The 8,391-nt window shown below is 48.1% G+C and overlaps 1 protein-coding gene across 1 annotated transcript in view; it reads left to right on the top strand.

Moving 5' to 3' along the window:
• Window positions 1–224: 224 nt before the first annotated feature.
• LOC120940680 (mas-related G-protein coupled receptor member D-like) overlaps window positions 225–8,391 on the top strand; it is a 46,519-nt gene continuing 38,352 nt past the window's right edge. The window contains exon 1 of the mRNA XM_040353662.1: window positions 225–405. The gene's annotated coding sequence lies outside the window, so the exon portion shown is untranslated. The remainder of the gene's footprint in view (window positions 406–8,391) is intronic.

The following is an 8,391-nucleotide window of genomic DNA, read 5'->3' as shown; positions in this document are numbered from 1 at the left end:
TTGTACTTATCTGTAGCCTATATACAATAAAATGCACTTAAAATTTTGTAACTATTGAAAATGCCAGTAAAAACTTTGGTGTGCCAGGAAATTTTGCGTACATATCACTGGTATGTAAATCTTACATATTACTTCCTTGTATTTCCCAATAATTACAGGCTAAGGTACTATAGAGAAACTGACATACCTCAATTTTTACATTTGGTGCTTAATTATGATCAGCTGTAGTTCCACCTCTGTACTTTTTATGACTCCATCTCTCAGACTCAGCTACCTATTTAAGTTATATTTCTCATATCGATGCATCTAATAGAAAGACAGCAGTTTATGGCTGAGTGTCCTGGAATGGTGTAAATATATTCAGTATTTGTAGTTACCTGGACACATAAAAACAACATATTACAGGTGAGATCTAGTATTTTGTATCATTTATAAATGTTTTTTATTTTTTGCTGTTCGCTTAGATTTCTAAACAAAATAATCAGAACTGTATAAGATGTACAGAATATGAACTATTTGTGAGTTCTCTAAGGCTTTTATTGGATAAGAATGGCAACTTTAGAAAATAGATGCATTTTGTCTGTTTTGTATTTATAGTAGTGATTAAGACCCCAGCGCAGAAGATATACTGAAGCTTCAGTAGCACATTACAGTGGAACCTAGGATTGCGAGTAACGCGGTTACCATGCATTTTACAATACGAGCACTGTATTTAAAAAAATCCTGACTCGGTTTGCGAGTGTTGTCTTGCAAAAGAAGCAGGATTTGGCCTGAGGTGGGGGGGGGGTGCTGGAGCCAAGCAGAGCCAAACAGTGCTGATCGGAGCTGATCAGCGCCGTTTGGAGCGTTCCGAAATGCTCTGAAAATTTCAGAAATAATCAGTTCCCGAGCCATTCCGAGGCCGATGCCGCCTACACACGATCATTTTTCGGCATGAAAAAAAACGTTGTTTCTCTTATCGTCCATGGATGGACACAGCTCCTTAAATCTTGACAAGTGGGTTATGTTCCCTGTTTACAGGAGAGGACTAGGCAGAAACATGTTAAATAGTTAAATACATGTTACATTAACAGAGTTGAACAGCCCCGCCCAGGGGGCGGTCTCTCCAGACATAACCCTCCTCACTGCAGCTTGCAGCCTCAGTTTCGTTCTGCCTAGCAAAGGAGAAGGACGTATGGCTCCCTTTGGGCCCAGCGCCCTGAGGAGAAATTTTATTTTATTTTACTTTTTCTTGAAGAATCTTCTTTCAACTGTCGGCTGAGAGACAGGCTGGATAATATAGATCCTTGTAGTCTACTCAGTCCGACCAGCAAGCGTGGGCACACCTTTGCAAAGAGGCTTGGTCTGCCACGCCATACCCCATGACTCCTGGGGTGGCCGGTGAGCTTTGCTCCGAGGTCCACATATGACTGGGCTGTGGTGTTGTCTCACTCACAGTGGACCGGGCCGACAGCTACCTCCATTTCGGTTGTAGTTCTGTCAGGAATGCGTCAGCGAGTCCTCGCTTGGATGGGTAAGTACAGTCCCTCCTGCTTCGGTGGGTTGGTACGGCTGGGCATTCCTGGGGTTCGGGGGTCCCTTCCCCTTACTTCCCTGCTCCTTTCCCTTGCTGCATTTCTAACATTGCCGCTGTCAGGGAGGAGGGGGCCTTCCTGAGGGGACTGTGTTATCTGGCCTGTGTTTTTTCTTTTTTGTATTGGGCTTTCCTGTGAGGTAAAAAGCCCTGTGATGAGCACAGATGTTTATGATTATACTTCAGCAGACGCTGACTGATTGGTGACACCTGTAACGGTTTTGCTTTTTATACTGTATCTGTGTCTTATCCTTAAATAAAACAGCCCTAGGAGGCTTTTCCTGTTTAAACACAGGTCCCTGCAGAAGTTACCTCACGGTTCTTTTCCTCACAGGCAGCGCTGGGCAGTCTCCTCCTGAGGGAGTCCCCTGGTTACCCCTGGTCAGCGCAGCAAGTGGGTGAGAGGCCCTGAATAGGGCTCTAGGAGCTTTTGTCTATTTGTATGGACAGGTGTGCATATTATAATACACACTATGTAAATATTGGAGTCAGTATCTGGGTCCTTCCCCACATGCTGGTGGTGGCAGCAGGTGTTAGCACCTGGGATTCCCACAGAGTTTTTATTGTTAGTCCTGGACACAGTTTGTGCCAGGGTGGGGGTGGACTGCGGGCGGGCGGTAAAAGAGTGCCCCCTTCCCCCGTTATCCCCTGGGGAATGCTCTGTTATGGAGCCATGGACCAGGTACCTAGTTAAAAAAAAAAAAAAAAGGCAGAATAAGGCATTTATGGGTGCGCTTTTTACTGCTGCAAGGGACTCTCCTAAGCTGCATAGTGCAGCTGGGTTTCCGCCGAGGGCTCGGTCTTTTTTGGATCACACAAATCAGACCGCTGTGTAGGTTTTTTCCTTCTGTGCCCTTCTTTAATAATTTCTGAGATGCGGAATGAGAAAAGCCGCTGAGGGCTTTTGTAGTCCCTCACCGCCGGGCGGGAACCCCCGCTTGTATGGATCTGACTGATAGAAGATCCGAAGTACTGACTCGTTCCATGTTTACCATGCTGGGGTCTGGCTTGCGGGCCTATTGTGGCCACTACACTGGGGACTCAGTCGACGCTGGCGCCATTTTTTGGGAGGTTTTTCAATTACATTGAAAACTCCCATTGGCGCCCATTTTGTCGTAGCCGCGCTATGGCGCAGCTTACATTGTGCCGGCCATTTTCCTGTGGCCGCGTTCTGAACGCTCGACGGCCATCCTGGAGTAGTCCTGACCCCTAGTGCTGTATACAACTCACAGAGTGAGCATTTTGCACCAGACAGTGGAGGAGCACCGACTCTCCTGAGGTTATTAGCCTAGCGGACCAGCTGGTCCAGGGCCTCATATAGGTCTGTGATGCTTCATTGAATGCTGCGCCCTTGTTATCCAGGGCATCTGTTTCAGAATGGTTTTATGCACACGGTGGTGTAGTGCTTAACTCCATTATTTGGCAGCAAAAAAGTCATTGGTTCGAATCCGCACACTGACGCCAATCTGCCTGGAGCTTGCATTGTCGCTCCCTGTGTCTGCGTGGGTTTCCTCCGGGTACTCCGGTTTCCTCCAAAGACATGTGTGCATACACCTACATAATATACATACACACTATGTGTGTGTATTATTTAGGGGCAACCCTCCCAGGCCGTCAAAGGCCCAGCTGGGGGACTAATCTGTCCCTGGGTTCATAAGCCGATCATGCCGGCACCCAAATCCTGCCAATGTATATAGCCTTCTCTCCCTGTCTCTAGGTAGGAGGGGCGGCTTGCAGGTTCACAATTCAGTGAAACCTCCCTGCTCTCCGACTAGTGGGTCTGCGAGGTGGTCTCTTCGGAGTACTAGATAGGGTTTCCTCCTATCCACAGATCAAAGTTCTGTCCTTGTGTCTTCCTCTCCCGGCCCGTCGGTCTGCCTTGGGCAGTGTGGGATTTGCTAAGCTGCGAGGTAATTTTACCTTTGCTGCAGGACGAGAGTTTTGGGGTTTTCTATGGGCCTCAGGCCCTAAATACCTTTGTGAACGTCGGGTAGTTCCGCATGGAATCCATTTGTTCGGTGGTAGCTGCGCTTCATCCGGGGGATGTCCTGTCGTCCTCGGACATCAGGGACGCATACATGCATGTCCCGTTTTGCACATGTCAGTGTTTTTTTCTGTGCTTCGTGATGAGAGAAGGGTCTCTGTCAGCCTGTGGCCCTCCCTTTTGATCTGGCGTCAGCACCATGGGTTTTCAGCTAGGAGCTCGCACTTATTTGAATTTTGTTGGGACAGCGAGGCTTTGCCTCATTGGCTACTTGGACGACTTTCTTCTGAGAGCAGCTTCTGTCTCCGACCTAGTGAATGGGTTATTCCCATTCAGACCCTCCAAAGATTCGGGTGGATGTTAAACGTTTAGGCCAGAAAGTGTAGCTCAGTGGCAGCAAGCCTGCCCTCCATGTGTGCGACCCAGGGTTCAAATCATGGGCATGCTAGGTTCCGACTCAGCGTTGGAGTATCTAGTGTTGATCAAGACTCCTCAGTGGCAAAGGTCCTTCTTCCCCTGGAGAAATTGCAGACTCTTCAGTCTGCGGTGAAGGTATTGGCATCACGCAATCGTCTTCTCTCCGGGCGCCTGCTGGTTCGGGGTCTGTGGGTAGCCTCCTTCAAGGCGGTACTGTATGCCCAGTTCCACACCCTGGTTTTCCAGGGGAACTACTGTCCAGGTGGTAAAAATCTCTTGTCTCTGAAATCATTAGATTCCTGTGCGCAACCTAGTCAGAGTCTCTCTGAGTTGGTGACAGAGATTCCCGACTCTTCGGTCCGGGAAGTTGTTTCTTCCTTCCAGTGGTCGGTGTTTACGACGGATGCCAGTTCACGGGTTGTGAACCTGGAGGTTCACAAAACTGGGGGGTCCAGTCGGCCCTGAGTCGCTGGACTTGCGTGGACCTATGACCACACCTCCTTGAATGTGTCTGGTCTCGGTAGCTACCCAGGGTCGGGCCTGGCTAGTGCCTGGTGGGAGACCGCCTGGGAATACCAGGTGCTGTCTACTGTTCATTGTCCTACTATTTTAGGCAATCAGGCTATGCTTCTCCTTGTGGTCGACCAATCTGGTTTCAGCCGGACAACGCCACGGCCGTGGCTTCAGTCTACCATCAGGTATGCCGGCAGGCGGACTACTGGAGTTGCCAGATGCTGGACCAGGGCGACTGGTCTTTGTGCTTGGGGTGTTTCGGCTCCCTTGCAGGAGGTGAGCCTCACATGGCATGGATCTCCTGGCAGCTTGTCTCCGCCGCAAGGGTGTCAAAGTTAGTGGCCAGGTCTAGTGATCTTGTACAGACGCGTCAGTCGCACTGGTGGCCCTGTGTTGTCTGTATCGGTGATTTTTTGCCATTCCTCCATGGTAGTTGCTTCCTCGGCCGCTCCACAGAGTGGATGCTGAGGAGATCCCGATGATTCTAATCGCTCCAGATTGACCTCGGCGTCCTTGGTACGCTGATATCGGGCGCCTGGTAGCGGAGGCACCCTGGCGGTTGCCAGGGCAGGAGGTTCCTGTCTCAAGGTCCCATACTTCCTCCTGTTGTACAGTCACTGACTTGCTCAACATGGTTATTGGAAGCCAGACTTTAGGTGACCAGGGTCTGTCTGACTCGGTCATCTCAACAGGGCACCGTAGTCTTCTTCCGGAGGATCTACCGTCGCACCTCTCTTGGTGCGAAGGGATGGAGTGACGTCCACGGGCGTACTCTCGGTGTCCAGGGTCCTGCTGTTTTTAAAGCTTGGATTGGATCTAAAAATTGCTTAAAGCACCGTTTGGGGGCAGATTTCAGCCTTGGTTGTGGCCTTTTTGCGGCCCGTTCCCTGGTGGGTCCCCTTTTTTTGTGTGCAAGGGGTTTGTCATATACTTTCCCCTCTTGGCCCATCTCTTCCCCCATGAGTTTTGACTCTGGTGCTCTCGGTTCTTCAGGAACCTTCCTTTTGGAAACATCAGAGAGATTTTCTCTTGACACTATCTCAGAAGGTGGCCCCTTTAGTGGCCTTTACCTCTGTTAGAGGGGTTTCTGAGTTGGCGGTCTTGTCTTGCAAGCCGCCATGCTTGATCCCCCATAAGGATTAGGTGATGGTGCGCCCGCGACCTTCCCTTCTTCCGAAGGAGGTTTCGGCCTTTCATACTTTAGGCGTGGTACGCGCTTTGCGGGTATACCAGCCTACTACGGCTCCATTTCGGAGCTTCTGACTCTCTTTTGTGTCGGTGTCTGGTTCACAAAAGGGCCTGGCGGTCTCGTCGACCACCATTTCTCGGTGGATCAGGCAGGCCGTCATACAGGTCTATGCTCCTAAGGGGCGGGCCCCCCTTTCCGGTCACGGCACTTTCGACCAGGGCAATTGGTGCTTCCTGGGTTTTTTTTTTTTTTCCGACATCATGCGTCGGTCTCAAAGGTGTGCGAGGCGGCGATTTGCTCGTCCGTTCACGCTTTTTCCAGAATTTACATGGTTGCTGTGAGTGCATCTTATGATGTTTTTTTCAGCCGCTAGTTTTTGCCGGCGGCTGTTTAAAGTTGTACCTCCTCCGTTGAGGAGCTCTGCTTGTTTTGGGGTGAAGTTAAAATTGTTTTTACTGATATATTTCCCACCCCTCGTTTTTTGACACTGCTTGGGGACGTCCCACTTGTCAAGATTTAAGGAGCTGTGTCCGTCCATGGACGATAAGAGAAAATAGGATTTTTTGTACTCACCGTAAAATCCTTTTCTCTGAGTCCATGGACGGACACAGCTCCCACCCCTCCTTTTTAGGTTTGTACTGCTTGTTACGAACTGAGGCTGCAAGCTGCAGTGAGGAGGGTTATGTCTGGAGGGACCGCCCCCTGGGCGGGGCTGTTCAACTCTGTTAATGTAACATGTATTTAACTATTTAAAGCGGAAGTAAACCCATCGATGTAACACTTAAAAAAACTGTAAACATTCCCGGCATGCCGGGAATGCTAACTGCACATTGGTTGTGCTCTCAACCAAACTGTCAAACCATCCAATGGCTGGTGTCATAACTGATCACATGTGCAGCTTCATGGCAGTTGAAGATTGAACAAAGGCCAAGATGGCAGCTTCCTTGGCTGAAAAAGATAGGAGGGTTTACAACCGCTTTAACATGTTTCTGCCTAGTCCTCTCCTGTAAACAGGGAACATAACCCACTTGTCAAGATTTAAGGAGCTGTGTCCGTCCATGGACTCAGAGAAAAGGATTTTACGGTGAGTACAAAAAATCCTATTTTTTCAGCATGTCCAAAAAACTATGTTTTTCCAACTTCATCATTAAAAACGACGATGCCCACACACCATCGTTTTTAAAAAATTATGAAAAAAGCGTGGTGACGTACAACACGTACGACGGCACTCTAAAGGGGAAGTTCTATTCGCCTTTGGGCTGCTTTAGCTGATTCTGTATTAGTAAAATTCACGATTCACGCTTTTCTGTCTGTTACAGCGTGATGAATGTGCTTACTCCATTATGAACGGTAGTTTTACCTGAACGAGCGCTCCCGTCTCATAACTTGCTTCTGAGCATGCGCGGGTTTAAAACTTAGTTTTAGCCCACACACGATCATTTTTTTACAACCCGAAAAACGATTTTTTTTCAGAAGCCGAAAAACTATGTGAAGCCCACACACGATCATTTTAAATGGCGTTTTTAAAAACGTCGTTTTTTTTAATGCCGAAAAATGATCGTGTGTACGCGGCATGAGCCTTTCCATGCCATTAAAGTCAATGCAGAACAATTTTTTTTTCTTTTTCGATTGACTTCAATGGGGAAACTGGCTTTGATATGCGAGTACTTTGGATTACGAGCATTCTCCTGGAACAGATTATGCCCATAATCCAAGGTTCCACTGTATAACGTCTACAGTAAACCTGCCAATAGTATAACTTCACTTTTGCTGAAAAACTCCCCTGGAAACATACATACATACATTTAAAGGATTTTAGCAAACTTCTTTACAATTTTGCACATATTTATGTTTGTATTGGAAATCACATAAAACTTTAAGGCCCCTTTCAGACAGAGCGAAATCTGTCAAGTGGATCCACCTGCTCAGTGGGGAATCTCTCTGCAAATCCCCGCTGAGCAGGTGGATGAGAGGTCCATGTCCACTCCACTATGCAGAACAGACAGACAATGCCTGATGTTTTCTATGGGGAGCTCAGATGGAAACAGACTGCCTTTCCATTTACCGCTAACTGAAATCCAATCCCATGGAGGTATGGCGAACGTATTCTTATCCGTCTGTTTTTAGCAGACCGGATCGGACACAGGCGGGTGTCAGCAGACACATGTCCGCTGACATTCGCCGCTCCATAAAGAACAATAGGTGGTCTGATCGGGTCTGCCTGAACAACTGACATGTGTACCTGGTCGGTCCGCTGGTGTGAAAATGGAAAATTGTATCAAATACTTACAGTACTGTAATTTTCCTTTCCTGACGCCAGACATGGCAGCATACATATGATATAGCTCTGCCCCTATATCCACCCACAGGACTCGTTTAACTCTATAAAAGTCTGACTGAGAGCTACCTCCCCCATTCTCTGTATAAAGCAAAAAGATCAGAGGGAGGGTTTGTATGCTGCCATGCCTTGATATCAGGAAAGGAAAATTACGGTAAGTATTTGATACAATTTTCCATTTTCCTGACGCCAGACATGGCAGCATACATATGATACATAATGAGCTTTTAAGAGGGAGGGTGTAATGCTACAAACGTTGGCCCGGATTCACAGACACTGGCGCATATTTATGCCGCCGTAGCGTATCTCCTTTACGCTACGCTGACGCAGCGCAGAGAGGCAAGCACTGAATTCACAAAGCACTTCCTCACAAATCT

Source organism: Rana temporaria, chromosome 5 (assembly GCF_905171775.1).
Source record: "Rana temporaria chromosome 5, aRanTem1.1, whole genome shotgun sequence".
Taxonomy (NCBI): domain Eukaryota; kingdom Metazoa; phylum Chordata; class Amphibia; order Anura; family Ranidae; genus Rana; species Rana temporaria.
Note: the sequence above shows the minus strand (reverse complement) of the source record. Positions and strands in the feature narration are given on the sequence as shown.